The following is a 19461-nucleotide window of genomic DNA, read 5'->3' as shown; positions in this document are numbered from 1 at the left end:
TTTCATAGTTGCATAAGTGAAGTAGGAGAGAATAAGTCCACTCTCCGAGTTGCTTGAAATATGTCTTGAAATGTGTGGGCAGAAATGGTTATCAACCGTTATCAATCTTACTTGACAATAATTCCACCCCAAATGGCTCTTAACCTTAAGTGTGAGTAATTTGACAATAAGCTCCTACCTAATGAAGGCAAGTGAATGCTAGAGGTAAAAGTATAAGGAGCTAGATTTAGGTGCTAAGAAAACAAATGATGTCCCCAGTGAAATTATATGATTACATTATTCAAATCCTAAGAGGTTTTAAGTAAACAAGTGTCAATGTTGTACCGAACTATTAACTGTGTGTGTAAGACATGAAAGTGTCGATACTTGAGCTACCATGTAACATTGAATCAAGGTTTAGCATATTAAGATAATTAATAGAAGCCATAATAAATTAAGTTATTAAGGAAGGATGTATTAACATGATGGAGGAAACTGGATATTTATTAAATAATGGATATTGAACCAAGTAACTATATAAATGTCTATTTAGTAGAAGATGACCTAATTAAGTACTATTAAATGCAACAGTAATGAAAGAGACTTTTGAATGAAATTATTATTGCCCTTATTAAATTTATTCGATCCACTTGAGAATAGGAGTTATTGTATTTGTTATGTTAGTAATTTTCTTAATCCTATCGCCTAGGGGTTTTATTGAGACCTAAGGTTTCGTTGGATCAGCTTGTTAAGCTTTAACTTCTAATTAAGCATAGATTGCGTATAATTAAGTGTTCAAAAAGATTGGTGCAAGAGGAATGGACGGAGAATGGTAGAGTTAGTGCAAGCACCTGTTAGAATATAATTAAGGATGTTAATAACCCTGAATAGATAGTGGATTATATCAGAAAGTGTTGCTTGAAATAGTAAGCACGTGAAGGTTAAAATGGAACATGATTTATAAAAAATGAATGCGATCTCTTGTGTATAAGAATTTATTTCATAAATCAATAAAGGATTGTAAAGAATCTAAAATCTCAAGAGTCTAATAATCACTTCCTAACACACTCAGGACGTGAGATCTTGGGTAATGTGCTGCAATTACTCCCTATAGCATGGCTAGACTGGTCATCTTGTTTCGAGTTTGATTCGACATTAATTTTGATTTTCTTTGAAAAGTATATTGTGACACTAGGGCTAGAACTTTCCTTTTATTTTTTTTTATATGAAGAGAGGACCACTAAATTTATGTTTCTTTTTATATGAACTATAGCACTTGCCATGTTTCTAGTTTTAATATTTTTTCAATTGCCAGCATTTTTCTTCTTTTTTGCACTTGGCAGAAGTAGCTTGCATTTTGATGGTTGATATAACTAGCCCTAGTGATGTGATTTGTGTAATATCTATCATGTATGTTGAACCACTGATAGTGTGTCAAGGGAGAATACCGCAAGGATTGAAAATTAGGCACAAAAATTAACAAAGAATGTGTTTTATCAAATTAAGATAAAGGAAGGAAAATCCTCCTAAATAAAATTAATTGCGAGTAATCTGAAAGAGAAATTTTTTTTTTATAACAATAGTGTGACCTAGACCTAATGAATTACGAAAGTAATGATTGTCAACTAGTAAATTTGGCATGTGTATGGAGATGATTGCATGGATGATATCTAAAATAAGTATTAATGATTTCCATCACTTCCTTAAAATGGGATTGTTATGTACCTTAATGTATGGGAATTGCGAATAATGCACCCTTTGAAACTTAAACCTTGGAGCCTAATTAAAACATTTTAAACCCTAGTGGTAAAAAAAATAAAAAAAAATAAAAAACTACCCTATATAAGGGCGGAATTGAAGAACCTAAATTTGATTGTGCCTTGTCACCTAAGAAAGTTGGAAGAAATTATGCACCTAGGGCAGTTTAGCAAATAGTGTATTAACACCCTAATGAGGTGCCTCGAATGTAGAATAAGTAGGTTCGTTGTGGTTAAGTGTGATGTCAATTTTCTTAAGTAACATGCATGGATGAGAATACAGTAGGTTAAACATGCTTTTAAACAAATCCTAAATTAAGTAGAACTCCTAGAAAATTTAATATGTGTAACCTTGATTATGATTTGGAGGGTGCAATAATGTAAGTTGTTGAAAGATAGAACTTTGCAAACACCTACCTGAGATCAAAGGGAAATGTAATAAAAATACTAAGAATTTAACCTTGTGAAGATAGTAAGTTAATTTCAATAATAAGTTGATTTTGGTATTTCATCCTTCTAGTAGGTAAGTTAAGATTTTGAGTAACTCATTGAAATTGTGGGAAATGTTATGTCCCTACTTCCTATATCCTACTCATGTGACTTCCAGGAGTAAGTCAAACCATAAGGGAGGAGGATGTAAGGCCTCCCCCAAACCAAGCTTTGATTAACTTAGTGACCATGTTTAACCCTAGTAATAAATGCCTTATAATTCAATAGAATGGATCGTGTTCGACAGATAGATTGGTGAGAAAAGTAATTTAACCAAGTTATAGAGTTATTGCACCTTGTGGTGTACATTTTGATGTGTTATGAATTTGAAATCCTACAAGATCCATTGATTGGATAATCTTGATTTAACGTATGTCAGCTATGTCTAGATTTAGAACTTATATGATTCCATGATTTGGATAACATTGATGAATGTTGATGCTTCATTTATATGCTTTATGATATAGAACTCTATATGATTCTAGAATAGGACAAATTGTAAATGATGTATGTCATTATTGGATTTGCAGGACTTTATGATGATGATAGAATTAGGATGTATATTTTATGTGTGGATAAAAATTATGAGAATTATGATAATTGCTTATGTGGATTTATTTGGATATGAGATATATTGAATTGTTCAAATGTAAATTATATGTGAAGTGTTTGATGTGTATTCTAATTCACGTGTTTAATATTATACAACGTTATTCGAAATTACTAATGTGCATTTGAGTGGTGTAGGAAAAGATATCCATGTGACCATGAAAATATTATGGAGAACCAAACCTAGACCTATGTATGTTCATAAAACCAGAGTTTGTCTATTTGGAGAGACAACACCCCATTTGTGTCGTATTTTATTCATAATAGTAAATGATGCATGTGTGTTAAATGTTATTTATTTGATTTATTTAAATCCAACAAGAGACAAGATTTCATGTGCAATTTTGTAAAAGTATTTTCTTCATGTCACTTGACACATGTGTTGATTTATGTTTGAATTTTTAAATTGGTCTCTTGGAGGGAATTGTTTAACTATAGCTTTTTCAATTAATGTAATGTGATTCCATAAAAGCCTTGGGTAAAGAATCTTTGGGTTGGTCAACATAGGTTTGACCCGAAAATAAACTTCAGAGGGGTTTAAAAAGGGTTAAATGGACTCCTAGGGGTAGTTTATTAGGGTTTCCTAAAGCCCATAAGGTATACCTAAGGGTTAGGAGTAATTTTAGGCATGCTTCTACTCCCATGTGACCATTTAGACACCCTAAAAAGTGACTTTTCTAAGTTGTGCGAAAATAGAAATTAGAAGGCTTGAACTAAGTTGATAACCTTCCTTTTTGAATGAAAGTTCCCTTTCCCATTTTACCTTACCTTCCTTTTCAGTTTTAGAAACTTGAGAGAACTCACACTAGTGTCTTCTTAAGCAAGAAAGAGAGATTTTGGGGGTAATCACCCACTCTCCATTTTTGGAGACAAAAAATTTTTGTAAAGAAAAGGATAAATTTTGGATGGAGAATTTTGGGCTAAGGGTAGAAAGAGAAGAACTGTGGAATTGGGCTGCTCATCCTCAACAAAACTAACACACCTTTGGGCAATTTAAGGTTGGTTTATATTTTTCTTATAATATTTTCTTGTGACATGTTGTTTTGAAATAAATGCTTGTGTAAAAGACTTGTTTTTCGTGCATGTATTTCTTGGAAATTTATTTGGTGTTTTATGCTTATGCCATGTATGTGTTTTGGGAGTAATCAAGACCTCCTACTCTTGGGAGAGAGGAGGGTCTTGTGGGTGGTAGAAGTGACAGCCCTCGAGTGAGAGGCTCTCATTATGAGAGTGATCACAAGGGTTTCTATGTGACCCTTGCTACATGGCTTGTTTATGCATTGGGAGTCATAAGGAAGGAAATAAGGCATGAATGCCTTGGGGGGGCATAAGGAATGTGGGGTTGTTACACGTGATGTAACTGGGTTGCCATGAGGTGGCTATATGTTTTGGTTTGCCATGAGGTGGCTATATGTTTTACCATACTTGCAGTCTCCTCAGGGTACTTGGTCCACTACCACCTTTAAAAAGACATCACAAATGTGTGGTGCAGTGTAGCCTGGGTTGGGATTATGTTTGAGATTGTGTTTGAGATTGTGTTTTCCCTTGTCCTTGTGTTTGCATGTGTGTAATCCTGTCTAGGGCTTGGTTCTCTGAGCTCAAGTGTGGCTACTAGTTAGCCTAGGCTGGGAGGTGACTACTCCATGGTCATCTCTTCGATTGTAATTGCAGGTTGTTAGAAGAAAATAGCAGGACAAGTAGATGTGGTTGGAAATGATTATTGCAGAAAAAACAAAAAAAAAAAACAGATGCTGTGTATTCAGTTGCATGAATGTAAATAAAGTTGCATGTTGTACTTATTTTGAAAAGAATATGTATCTATTTTATTTAAAGTCCTCGTTGATGGAAATGAGAGACTGGTTTGGGTATTTCACCTTCTTGTAATAATGACTATGGTGTATTCTAAAAATGTCTTAAATAAATGCATTATTTCTATTTATTTAGTTGTGCACAAATGAAATAATTCTGTTGAGGATTAAGTTTGGTATTGATCTTTAAAGTTTAAGGGTTACATGCATGTTGCTTTGAAAATAAAGGTTTATTTTATTTTATTAAGCTTTGTCATTTACTATATAAATAATTGCAGAAGATAAATCTAGAGTTAACATGTCCATTTCTAAGAATTGATTTAAAGGATTCTAATCTAAAATAGTTGTTGTTCAAAATTATTTAATTCTGTCATTTTACTAAATTGCAGAAAATAAATCTTAAAAATTTATAAGTCTTTCTCTAAAATTAGCATCTAGATTTTCCCAAGAAATAGAATGCATTATTTAAACCTGGTAGATAGTGTTAGACTACTTTACGTGTTTTGAGAAAATAAAATTTAACAGATTGTGAAAGGCAAATAAAAATAATATATCTCTATCTCCATGTTGTCAATTTCTTATTGTCTTTGCACAACTTAGGAGGTTAAGAAAATAATAATAAATCCATTTCAAGGAGAATCTGAATCAAATCTATGCCTAGGGCATCATGATTTTATATATATATATAACAAAATGAATGATTAAATAAATAAATAAAAGATTTAATCTATACCTAACCATACATATAAATATAAATAAATAAATATATATATATATTTATAAATATATATAAATTGTCTTAGGAAATTCTTCCAGCAGCTATCACATATAACAAGATGGAACACAAGTGAAACCACTTCCTATCATTAAATTTAATAAGTTGTTCATGCAGAGACTCACATATCAATTTTTCCCAATCCATTTGATTTTTTATCATCACTGATGGTTAAAAAAAATTGACACATATGTTCCTCAAAGAATTTTGTTCCAGGCCTACCAACCACAAAACACAGTAGCACATTAATATTTGCAATATCATCCCTGAAGATTTTTGTTTTAATTTGGGTAGGCAACTTGTATTTACTAGGTCGAGGAGCTTTCAACCATCCTTGAGCAATTGTGTCTAGGCACCCATCTATCCAACTATGGAAATATTCCAACCCTGACTGGAAAGACAAATCTATCTGCCCTTCTCTCTCAGGAAGATGTAGTGCAAGAGAGATGTTATTTGTATCTATTTTGGCTACTAAACTCTTATTTGTACCCTAAATTTCTCACAAATTTGGGTGATAATGTTGTACACAAGAGATTACTAGTTTTGGGCATGCAATTGCAGAAGGGTAGCCTCCATCTTGAGAAAGAGATGATTCAATAACCTTATGTGAAATTGGAGAGTTCTCAAAATTGTTCAGTCTATTTTGGATATCATGCAAGGTGAAAGGGTCGAATTTTGTGTCTTTAATGTACTCCAGTCTATTCTCTATGGGTTGGGAGGGTTTTGGTACAATTGAAATTGAGTACAGGAATGATAGGGTTTCCAATAAAGGATGAAAGATCAAATTGGGATAAAATAGGATAGAGAAATGAGGAAAGAAAGAGTTCATGGATGCCAAATTAAGAAGCTTCTACTATTTTATCAATAGGAAAAAGGAGAATTTCAACAATTTTTAATGAAGAGAGCTTCTATTTTCAAACCTTGTTTTGTGTTTTTGCTTGAGCATCCTTCCCAACTCCTTAGAAGTCTTGAATGCAAATGGCATGAGCGAGGTTGGCATACACATAAAAGCCCGAAGCAATTAATATTTGAGTTTTGATGGCTATTGTACTACTTTGCAATTTGAAACAAAGGTTTTAATAATTGCCTTATTTATTTCCCATTACGAAAAAGCACTCTATTGATGTCACAATGCAAGTGACAGACTTTAGGCTTGGCACCATCGGAGTATCAAATAGTCATGTCTAATGAGATTTGTTGAACAAATAAGTGTGTGAGAGAAAAATACTAAAGTGTGATTAGTTAATGTATCATTTGTCAGGGACCCACTAGCATTGAACTATTAGAGATCAAGATATCGTGTGAGACAAGGCTTACTGACAGTAAATTTTATTCAAGTTTCATAGTGATATCCCGATAATGTGGGGTGGGGCCCCTTTTAGACATGCACAAAAATTGACACGTAAAGGCTTATCGGTTGATTGAAGGTTTTAGAACTACCACTAGTGAGGGATTGTCACGTTGATGTGAAGTTCGTGACATTAAAGGTCGACTATGGGAAAAATGTGCAGGATGAAAAACAATATACACTATGGTTTCTCCTTGCATAGAATAGTCCATGTGATTGAGCTAACTCAATGTTAACTCAAACTCCTTGACAATGTTTCAACTTTATTTTCTGGGTTATGACCATAGTTAAGCTTTTCCAAACTGAAAGTGAACTTTCCCTCCAATGCATGCCCCTTTCTATCTTTTCCTTTGACTTATCAATGTGGGGAATATGGATTCTTTTCAAAACTTTTAGAACCCTTTGTGAGAAAATAGGAAATAAAAGATAAAATTTATCTCTTACTTATCATAACAATATAATAATAATAGGAATCTCAAAGTGATCCTTTACCTTCTTAATATTTCCAAACCTGTCAAAATAAATTTACCTTGAAGCCCTAGAACCTATGTGAGGCATTTTTTACCTTAACACTACACATGTTAGCAATGGGGATAATTCCATCAATCAATACTCCTATATACCTCCTTCCACTATCCTTCCATTTATGTCACACACATCTCCTAAACCCACCTACCATAATGTTCCAACTTCTTATTCTTAAGCTCCACCCATTTATCCTCATGTTACACCTCCATCACAATCCAATGTCTCTGATTTCAAATCAACCACTGAAGCCACTATAAACAATCTAGCTCATATTGTTTCATCCTTACAAAAGCAATTGGATTTTTTAATCCAATCCAAATTCAATGTTCCTACATGTGTGTAATGTCCCTTGGAAAATAAATATTAGATATGAAAACCCTTTTGAAACTTCTTTATTAAAATTTGTAAACAATAGAGATTGTACAAACTTTCGATAGAAATTAACTCTATTAACAGCTTGAATATTTAGAAAACTTTCATTGAACTGATATATAATTATTATAACATATTTACATCATGAAAATAAATCAATTTTGCTGCCATAAATCGTTGTTGATAACAAATTACATCTGTTGCAACTTCTCACAAAATGGGAAGCAAAATGAAACTCGTACACAAACTAAACTTTACCCAAATTGAATTCATGAAGCTTCCACAATCCATAATGATTTGATTTTATTCTTTTGGAATCAACCATGTAATTTTTTGTATTTCCAAAATAAACCCACTTGCAAGAAAACTTGCCCAATTTACATGGTTGAATCCAAAAGAACAAAATCAAATTTACCCAAATTGCAAGAAAACTATCCAAACTCCACACCAAGGTTTATTATGAAAAAATAAAACTAAATACAAAGAAATATAAATAAACCCGCATCCACAAATCTTTCATAAACATCTACAACAAATAGAGAACTCAAATCCCAGATTGCCACTTCAAACCCTCCCCTACAAGACAAAACTCTAAAACTATTGAATCCTTAAGAACTATGATAATCTCTAAGGGAGATTATTCTATAGTAATCCTTAACTCCCATCTTAGACCACTTGGTAATAATATGACTCCCATCCTTGGATCGCTTAAAAACCTTCAGACATCTCATTTTATAGTCTTCTTTTGTTGGCATTCAGATGCAGTTTTATATGACCAGTGAATGATATGGTTCTCATTGTTGGCAACATCATCCCTTAAGTCCTCACAGTCTATCAGTAGTAAGTAGACTAGGATACTGAGGTCAACTGGCTAAGCAATAAGTAAACAGGATAATCAGTGAGAGACCAGCAAGCAACAAGTAGATCGGCAAGTAGTAAGTAGACTGGCAAGCAATGAGTAGACCGACAAGAAGTAAGTAGACTGGCAAGCAGTAAATAGATCGGGTAGTGGTGAGTAGATCGACACAGAAGAGGTCCACCAACTAAGCAAAGAATAGACTGGTATACAGGAGGAAACCGGCTAAACAAATTTTGATCAATACACTAGAACAGGCTGTAACCAACAGACTGGTAACGTTCAGTTAAATTTTAGTTAAACTGGGAGTCTTCTCCAGTCAACCAGTGGACTTATCGACATGTTCGACTACCTTGATAGAGATTCCTGCAATGATTTTAGGGGCATGATTTAAGGCATGATAACGTAATTTTGAATGGGATGTTTTGGAGGGAAAGTTGGCGACAGATTGAAAGGGTCAATAAATTTGGATATCTCATTCTTGAGTTGTTGTTGTTGTCAAGGTGAATTGAGATAATGTGAAAGTGTACATAGGGGGAGTTTAAGACAGTGCAGAGTCGAGTGACAAAGGATCAGTAGAGTGGAGTTCAACAAAGTGGTGACCCAAGTGATAGAGGACCGACAGTGTGGAATCCAAGGATCAGCAAATCGCCATAGGGCAGAGTTGAAGGTGTATTCAGGAAATTAGTGTTGCACAGAACAAACACAACCGATGCAGACCTAGTTTAATTCTTCAGTGTGATATGATCAATTTAATGAGTAGCCACTCTAGTAGATCATATTTATGTTTCTCTCTAACCATTGCAACTAAAATCCCTTAATAGGGTGGACTTTAATAGGTCCCATTGTAAAAACCCCTTAATCGAGTGTCATCTTAATTGATGATTTAAGACCTTTTGATAAGGCTACCTTTAACAAGGTAAAGGCACTAACAAGCCTTAAACAAAATCCCTTAACAGGATGGCACCTAACAATGTCTTTTTGATCTCCTAATAGGGATGGCTCTTCACCAGGCATATTCCAGAAGAGTACAAATTTTGTGAGTTCCTACTCACACCCTGGTTTTCTCCCATTTGGGTTTCCACGAGATAAATCTTGGTGTCACTATGTTTCTTTTCATGCATGGTTATTCTTTTGCAATAGTTATTTATATTGATGAATGTTAAGTTAGTGATAACTTAAGTTAAAAGTTATAATTGAGCAAAACCGGTAAAGTGTTGATTCACCCCGCCCCTCTCAGCACCGGTCTTGGTTACCCCGGTTTCGGTCCTATGGAAACTGGAGAATCATCTAAATATAAAAAGATGAAGGATGATAAAAAGAACCATTCAGAAGTGAAAGGTATGAAGTTCTCTAAATCCTCTTGTAATCATTGTGATCAATCAGGTCATAAGACTAATGACTATATAAATAAACCGGTTAGTCAAAAGAAGAATTTCACAATTGGTGGTTACTACCATAATTGTCATAAGTATGGCCACATTGCTTATGAATGTAGATCTCAATCTATCAGTATGCCAAATAGAAGAATTTTTGATGGACATTTCTTCACATGCAATAAGTTTGGACACAAATCTGAAGATTGCAAGGTCAAGTCAAATGTATTGAGACAACCATTCAAACCGGTTAATCCTAGTAAAAGGAATAATTAGTTCAAAGCCACCTGTTTCACCTGTGGTAATATTGGTCATGTTGCAGTAAATTATAGAGTGAGAATAGGGAAGAGAAATAATGCAGGACCGTGGAGGACAACTGGTATGCATGTTTCAATTACCACAAGATCGGTCACTTAGCTAGAGAATGTAGGAGTCAATCCCATAACCGGTCTGGAGACAAGAACTGGTCTGGCAAGAAGAAAGGACAAAATGAACGAAAAGGGAAGAAGACAATTGAAGAGGTGGAGAATGAAATGAAAAAGACATGGATCAAGAGAAAAGAAAGCAAAGAAGGATAAAATCTTCTAGAACCCAAGTCATCATTCATCGGTGATGACAGTTCCTCTTCAAAATAGACATACCGATGCTTAGGGGAAGCACATATGGTAAGATTACTTTTGAATCCCCTTAACAAATATAAGGATATGTCTATCTACATAGTTGTGATACATAAAAGATGGTCTAAAAGTCCTTAGTTGAAGAATGTCTTGTGAGTTACTTATTTGTGTATTGGTATCGGTAACAAATAACTGGTAAATTCAAATCAATGTACATTAAGTTGTAAGTTTCAAACTAACCGTTGTATTATAACATCGATAAATCTCAATAGATAAATAAGGAATTTAAACACATTTTCATTTATCCTGCCTTTCTTGTGCATCTCTCGAGCTCATGTGAGCTCATGTGCGATCAAAGGCAATTTGAATCTTGCTAAGCTTTATTTGTGCATAAAATTCAAGAAGAGCGATAGTGGTGTTTGGTACTCCCAAGGAAAAGGTATTCAACCTCATCTGAGAAAAGATTGTTTTAATTTCATCATGGCAGCACCGATATCAACTCCTATGTTAGTTGAACCTATCAAAGAACCCCAACCCGAGTTCAAGTTGCAAACAATGAAAGCCGGTGAAATGAACATGACCAATGTGTTATCATTGTTCCCTCTAGTGTATTGTTGGTAGAAGATATTCTCTCCTACATTCATTTCAAGCTCAAAGAACTTGGAGACAAGTTCATTCGAAATGAGTTTAAAGGGTTCTGTGACAATGATCAATTGAAGCCAAAATTTCTACCTCTAAAGACAAAGGGTTTGGCTAATGTTGTTGATTTTCCTAATCAGTTTCATGATGATTAGGTTAGATATGTACTGAGAAGGGTTCATGATCAATTTTTGTGGTTGGAAGCTCATGCACCGATCAAGATTACAAAGAAAGTGATTTGAAGAGTGACAAGGTTTAGTGCAACAAGTGAAGCATTAACTCTAAGAATGATTTCATCAACTGAAGTCATCCAGTTAGCCAAATCCTAGTGTGATAGTAGAGTAATGACAATCACCCATATTGAGGATGATGAAGTAATATTTGCCTCTACACTATTGGTTTACAAGGTTTATCAACCAAGCCGGATAAATAGTCTGTCGAGCGGTGCCATATATGTTGGATATCGAATTATCAAAGACGATGCAACCTATGATATATGTGAGATGATTCAAAGCCAATTTATGGTAAACATGGAAAGAATTAAGAAGGACAAGAAGCAATCCTTCAAATATGGTTCACTACTGGTATGTATATTTTTCTATGTGCAAAACCTTTTTCCCAGTAAGGGTAATGTAGTATGGTCACAAGAGAAACATATCATGGTTCAAATAGGTGAAATGATTAAGGATATGGGAAATAAATTTGGTGAAACAATGTGGGGATATTTTAAGGAATTTCAAATTAGGATGCACAAGAAGGAAAGAATTCCACCCAAAATAGTACATAAATACAAAGACAACATTTGTTTTCTTGTAGACACAGATTGTTGTATTATTTAAGCAGTTCAGCGCATAACTTTTTGGGTTCCACCTATGGGCTAAGAGGTTGCAGCAAATCTTGTCAAAATTCATGTCAATATGCTTCTGTATAAACCGATAGACTCGAAGGCAAAGAGATTTGGAACATGTGAGGAGGCAAGCTCCAAAATAAAACAAGAACTTCAAGTGCCAAGCATGAAAAGAAGAGTAAGAAAAATGAATGATACCCTTGACAAGAAATATGAAAGTCAAGCATCTGGTGGCACTACCTCTACTGGTGCTAGTGAGAAAACAAGGGTGACACCTACTAAAGATGAAGAATTAATAGGTGGAAAGAAGAAAGTGTCAAAGAAAAAACCTAAGGGGATTGTAACAACCAATCCTGCAACATACTCAAAGGAAAAGGATCTAGGTGCTCCTTTATCTTCACCAAGTACAGATAGACCGGTAGAAGTGACTTACACCAGAAAGAAAAAGAGTGAATCAAAGCTTAAAAAGAATGAGAAAGAGGGTGATATCACTGACACCCTATCAGATGTGGAAATAAAGGAGGTTATGAGAAGTGGAAGGAACAAAGCCCCAATAGTTGATGAGTTGGTGCATGGGATCAAATAATTTGGAGGTCTGGTCGATGTTGGGAGAAGATATTCCCTCAGTAATAAAGAAGACAAAAGGAAAATTGAAGAAGCCCTGATCTGGACCTTGCACAATTTTTGTAGGAATCCGAGTGAGTTATATGGCATAATCCCATCAGATTTACAAGATCAAATTGAAGGGAGATGGAAAACAACTCTAGTTACTAAAAAGGAACTTAGATTAAAAGAACTTATGGAAGTGCAACATGACTTAGATCTTGATCAAGCTTCACTAGTGGTTGAAGCATTCATTCAACATTTTAAAATAAGGAATAGAAATGGGAGAGTGGTAGTAGGTGAAGCTAGAGCAATGCACACTGAAGGTGTTGACTTGTGGAAGAAAATTATGGACCAGCAAAAGGAAGTTGAAGAAGAAATTGAAAAGGAAACAAAACAGGACAAAGGTGCAACTGCCCTTGAAAAAGGAAAAGCTAAGGAAAAAGACTCCATTGAAAAATTTGATACTTTCATAGTTGAAGACATCATAGGAAATTTTGTGTCAAAAATCCCCAATCTGACAAAGGACATCGAACAACTAGTTCACACTTCACCGATGAAGGAAGTTGATCAAACTAAGCTTCCCGGTCAAGATGAAGTGTTAGTTGAAGACATTCCTTATGAGGATACACCTCACAAAACCTTATTGACACCAAATCCTATTCTCTCTGAAGAAGAATAATAGGGAGAGAAGAAAGTAGAGGATAAGAAATAAATGATGGACACTCCTCTTGCAAAGAGGAAGTTAGATTTAGAAATTAAAAGTGATAAGAAGAAGGGAAGAATAATTACATCAACTAGTTCAGAAGTTGAGACTGTAGAAAAGGAAGGAGAAACAGAGGAGGAAGAAGGAGACTCGGTCATTGATATAAATAAAATGACCCCTAAGCAATTGATGAAAGTCTCTAGAAAAACTAAAAATCCAAGCTAAAAAGGCTAAACTAAGAGGAAAGAAAAAGAAGGCAAGAATTCTCACTTCTTCCAGATCTAATCTCAGACATTGCAGTCAATGATACTACACCCATTCTTAATTAGTTGGATACTCTTGTTAAAGCAATTAGTTAAGAGGAAACTGATCTGGAGAAGGTTGCAGTAAGGCAAAATGAAATGAAGAGAGGAGACAACTTAATGGAACAAATATCATTTGGAAAAGTTTCTCTTTCCACCAAAACAAAAGAAGTTAAAAATATATGGTAGCGAGTTGGTCAACTACTGGTGAAATATTCAAGTTTTTCTACTTTAATCAAAGATTTAGAAGACAAAAGAAATCAAATTCAAAAAGAAATTCAAGATCTGATAAGCTCTTTTGATCCCCTTACCAGTTCAGCATCAACCTTTACTAGAAAAGTCAAAATGCTAAATCATGAAATTGGAAGGTTGAAAGAAGAAGAAGACAAATGAAGTCTTAGTTTGTTAGAGCTCTAGTGCTATTTAGCACCAATTATTGATTTCATGCAGCTAAATATTAAAGAAGCAAACTGATTAACAAGTGAACCTAACTGTAAGATTGTTGATGATATGGAGGTCTTCATTGCAATCTTACATGGCCACTTCACCACCATAAAATAGGTACAATCTTCATGGGACTCTTCTTTGAAAGTGGCTAAAGAAAGATTCAAAGAGATTTTTGGTTTATTTTGAAAGAATTCTTTTGGATAGTCTTTGCCATTGATGAAAAAAGGGGGAATTTTTGGAGTCTTGTACAGTGTGAGTTACAAGTTGCAGGGGCCAGGACTGACACAGTTTTGTAATATTTGCCACCAATGCCAAAGCGGGAGTTTATTGCCATTTTGATGCAATTTTGTATGACCGGTGAATGATATGATGGTCATTGTTGGCAACATCATCTCTTAAGTCTTCATAGTCTATCGGTAGTAAGTAGACTAGGATACTAAGGTCAACTGGCTAAGCAATAAGTAAACAAGATAATTAGTGAGAGACTGGCAAGCAGTAAGTAGACCGACAAGCAGTAAGTAGACCGGCAAGCAGTGAGTAGACCAACAAGTAGTAAATAGACTAGCAAGTAGTAAATAGACCAGGTAGCAGTGAGTAGATCAACATAGAATAGGTCCACTGACAAAGCAAAGAACAGATCGGTATACAGGAGGAAACCAACTAGATAGATTTTGATCGGTACACTGGAAGAGTCTATAATCGACAGACTGGTAACATTCAGTTAACTTTTAGTTAAACCACGAGTCTTCTCTAGTCAACCGGTGGACTTAACGACATGTTCAATTGTCTTGATAGAGATTCCTGCAATGATTTCAAGGGCGTGATTTAAGGCATGATAATGGAATTTTGAATGCGATGTTTTGGAGGGAAAGTTGGCGACAGTTTCAAAGGGTCAATAAATTTGCATATCTCATTCTTGAGTTGTTGTTATAAAGGTGAATTGAGATAATGTGAAAGTGTACATAGGGGGAGTTTAAGAGAGTGCAGAGCCGAGTGACAGAGGACTGGTAGAGTGGAGTTCAACAGTGTGGTGACCCAAGTGACAAAGGACCGACAATGTGGAATCCAAGGATCAACAAATCAGCAAAGAGAAAAGTTGAAGGTGCATTCAGGAAATCAGTGTTGTGCAGAATGGACACAACCGATGCAGACAGTGTAATTATTTAGTGTGATCTGATCAAGCTAATGAGTAGCCACTCTAGCAGATCATCTTTATTTTTCTCTCTAACCATTACAACTCCCATTGTAAAAATCCCTTAACCGGGTGTCATCTTAATTGATGATTTAAGACCTTTTGATAAGGCTACCTTTAATAGGGTAAAGGAACTAACAGACCTTAAAAAAAATTCCTTAATCGGGTTGAACCTAACAGTGTCTTTGTAATCTCTGAATAAGGATGGCTCTTCACCGAGCGTACTCCAAAAGAGTACAAATTTTTTGAGTTCCTACTCACACTGTGGTTTTCTCCAATTTGGGTTTCCACGAGATAAATGTTGGTGTCACTATGTTTCTTTTCATGCATGGTTATTCTTCTGCAATAGTTATTTATATTGATGAATGTTAACTTAGTGATAACTTAAGTTAAAAGTTATAATTCAGCAAAATTGGTAAAGTGTTTATTCACCCCTCCACTCTCAGCACCGGTTGGGACTAACATCTTCTCCATTGGTTTATCAACTACTGAAGAAACAAGCATAAGCTTTGATAAAATATACAAGATGGATAATTTCCAAAAGTCCAATTTCTCAATATATGTAAATTTGTTGGGTGAATATTTTGTCACCAGCGTACTAATGACAAAACATAAAATTCACACAATGTTATGCTAAGAAATTAATCTCTCCTCTCATCAAGGGGACGTTACCTATGAAATTTCTCCTCTAATTAACAAGAAATTAAATTGGTGGGTTGGCGTTGGGCATATAACTCTCTTTTTTCAGAGTTTATGTATTCTCCCTTTGCCTAGTTACAGTTTCTCTACCTCTTCAGATATTCAAAGAAAAGAACTATTAATCAAATAAACTATACTAAGAGTTACTTTTAAGAAGCACAAAGTCTCCTTTATGGTAACACTGATTTACACTGATCGTTACATATTAAACAAGTAGAAACTTAGCTTAAAGCTCAAAGTCTTTAAGTGTAAATTTCTAATCAATTAAACTACTAATAACTGCAGGAATACAAAGCTTACTACAAGTTACTTCCTTTATCAGCAAATTTCTCAAGCATGCTAAGAGCACAAAGTCTATTGGCAGGATTTGAGAGCTCTTTAACCATGTAGCAATATCTTAAGATCAAATATGTAAAGATAATATGTATTCAATGGACATAGGAACATTAAATAATATAAACAAATTTATTGATACAACACAAAGTTTGAAATAAACAAAACCGTTTTCTTTATTTGTTTGATTGAATTCTCATCAGAAAAGCTCAAAGTAGAAATTGGGATAAAAATCCAGCAGAGTTTCGCTAAGCATGAAAAAGATGAAAATATTTACAAAAAGGTCCTCCTTATATAGGAAAAGAAGTTGAGAAAAAGGTGGGCACAGTTGACTTATTCAACCACACAATCACATTTTACTACAACTACTACATAAAGAAAACGTCCATCTGCATAAAAGTTTACAACATTTATTGGTGCAGCTGCATGAAGGAAGAGTGCCAAAAGGGGGAACTTCATTCTTGATTCTCTTCTTCGTTGGATTTCTGAAAACCTTCGAACTTGGCGAGGATAGATTTCACCTCTGCTTCGTTTGGCATCAAGGTAGAACTTGTGATGATTTGAACGCGGGATGTCACATCTTGGATCTTCACGTGCTTCTTCTTAACATCCTTTAGCATGGATGCGAGTACTTCAAAGCTAACTTGATTTCTAACAATTTATCAAATCTATCAAGCGAGAAGTCTTGTCCTGTGCACTGGTCCATCAAGGAAAGAAATTCTTGGGTGACGACCTCAGCAGTGACAAGATTTTGATCACCATCATACAAATAGCAAGGGAGATCACCTACTTTAGAAAAAATAAGGTCAACCTCATCATCACCTTCTTTGTTTTTGCAATCCAACTCTGCAATCATTAATTTCATTGTCTCTTGTTTATGAGACAATAATGACAAGATCTGAATATACTTCTCTCTTGTGGGAATTACCTTGTTCTCAACCAGGACATCTATCCTGAAATCCTCCATTTTGCTCCAAAGGGTAGTGCTTTTCACAACTTTCTCAATTTCCTGGGATAAAGAGGTTTTGAGTCTTTGCATCCAACTCTAAATCACTTCATAATTAGACAATAGCTCCACCATTGAACTCAGGAGATGAGAGCAATTTGACTTTAGCCGCGAGATCCATTCGTCCATTACTCGGCCCTTAGCTCCTACCTGCTCAATCTTCTTGATAGCTTTAGGATCTATTGATGATCCTATAGGTTCAACCTCTTGAGAAGATTGTGTTACCTTTAGGAGGATGTTGGTCAACTGCTCACACTTCTGCTTCAGGATATTTTTCTCATCCCTCTCTTGATCCAGTCTTCTCAACAAAGAATTAAGGGTTGTCTGAGAATCTAATTTCACACTTTCATGTGTCTCCACTCCGAGCTCCACAACCTGCATTGTATAATCTTCTGATTGTATGCTGCCTTTGTCCTTATCTGATGATGGCACCATAACTTTAGCATATTTTCTTTTGGAAGCCGGGTCTAGTACCACCTGAGATACTGTCTTTGGCTTATTTGTTCCCTTAGGCTTTGGAGGAACCAAAAGTTCAAAGTCAAATTCATCAGAAGATATTACCTATTTCTTCCTTTTAGGGGCCACTACTTCCATCCAAGGGGTTAGTTCTGGATTGGATGATGGAGTAGTGGCTCCTTGCTGACTTGGGGTCAAAGATTCTAGAGTAGGTTGACTGGAACTTGGAGCAGTTGCAAGTATAACTGATGGTGCTGATATTGAAGCATCTAATGGAACATTTGTTGGTGGTACCTCTTCAATTATTGGTGGAAGAGTTGAGGTTTCCATCAGTGTAACCTCAATGCTTACCAATGAAGGGATGGTTGTGATGGTGGTAGTAATGACTGGTAAATCTACTGAAACCTATTCTGCAAGTGCATCTTGCAAAGTTTCATTAAAGTCCATCATGGTAGATTCAAAAGTAGATGAACGGATATCATCTAAAGTAGAGAAATTGGTTATTGTAAAAAATTGACCAGTAGTCTCTGATTGTGGCATGCCCATACTTAGATCTCCATCTTCATGAATATCTTCATCTTCTTGATCAGAATTAGAGTTAGAATCAATAGAGTCAATGACTACTTGTGAAGTAGTTGTCGTACCTAGCTCAACTAAATGTGGTACTTCTTCTACGTGAACCTCCTCTTGTTGAGGAATTTTGCCTTCTTCGACCTCTTTACCCTTTCCAGCTTCACTGACAGGTGGTTGTTCTAGCTCTTTTGCCACTGCATCCTATGACATCAATGATGATTTGCTTTGTTTTGACCCTTTAACTGTAAATTTGATTTTAGGCCCTTTACCTTTTGATTATACCACTGGAGCTGAAGATAGTGCATATGAGTCTGCCTTGTTCTTGGTTCTAGTTTCAGTTGTCACTGTCTTTCCCAATGCACCATCACTATTTCATCCTGAGATTCTTCTTTAGCAACCAGGTGTTGGTGTTTGCTATGATGGGAGAGATCCTTTGAGTAATTGACTTGCTTTCTTTCTTTGACCATTGCACAAGTGAGAGTGGGGAATCAACAATCTTCTTCTCATAGTAAACAGGATCCACTATGTCATCTATGTCTTCCATTATCATTGGGATCTTAGCTAGATCCAGATTTTCAATTCGTCCTAGAGTAAGGTGGCTGAAGTCCATCCTTCTTATATCCTCCTCATTCTGACAGTCCACCCAAACATCCTCAAACCTGTAGACATGAGTGTATGTCCTTTTGAGTTTGCTCTTTATACCCCAAAAATCAAAATCGGTTTGGGCCTTGAATCTTCTCATGGTATTCCACTGCATCTCCTCCTCCATATTTTTGGCTTTGGGATTAGTTAGCACGGAATACCTGCCAATTGACTCTGGGAGTTTCAGCCCAGTCTTGTGTGCTTGTGATTGTTTCTCATTCACACTAATCAGTTGTCTACAAAGCTCCATAAGGACAATTTTATTTGACGGAAACCTTGGAAGAATAAAGGGCTCACCTAAGAAGCATCCAATCTAGATATAGGTAAATGTGGGGAATTGAAGGAAGACACACCCAAAGTGGGACACTCTGCTGTAAGCAGCCTCTAATATTCTTCTCTTATACAGGCCTTTATCAAATATACACTTCCAAACAACCAAGAAAGCATCATTAACCCTCCTGTAATGATTACCTTGATTTTTGATAGTGAGTTGATCATAGTA

Source organism: Cryptomeria japonica, chromosome 9 (assembly GCF_030272615.1).
Source record: "Cryptomeria japonica chromosome 9, Sugi_1.0, whole genome shotgun sequence".
Lineage (NCBI taxonomy): Eukaryota > Viridiplantae > Streptophyta > Pinopsida > Cupressales > Cupressaceae > Cryptomeria > Cryptomeria japonica.
The sequence above is the reverse complement of the archived record's forward strand: the minus strand, read 5'-3'. Positions refer to the sequence as shown.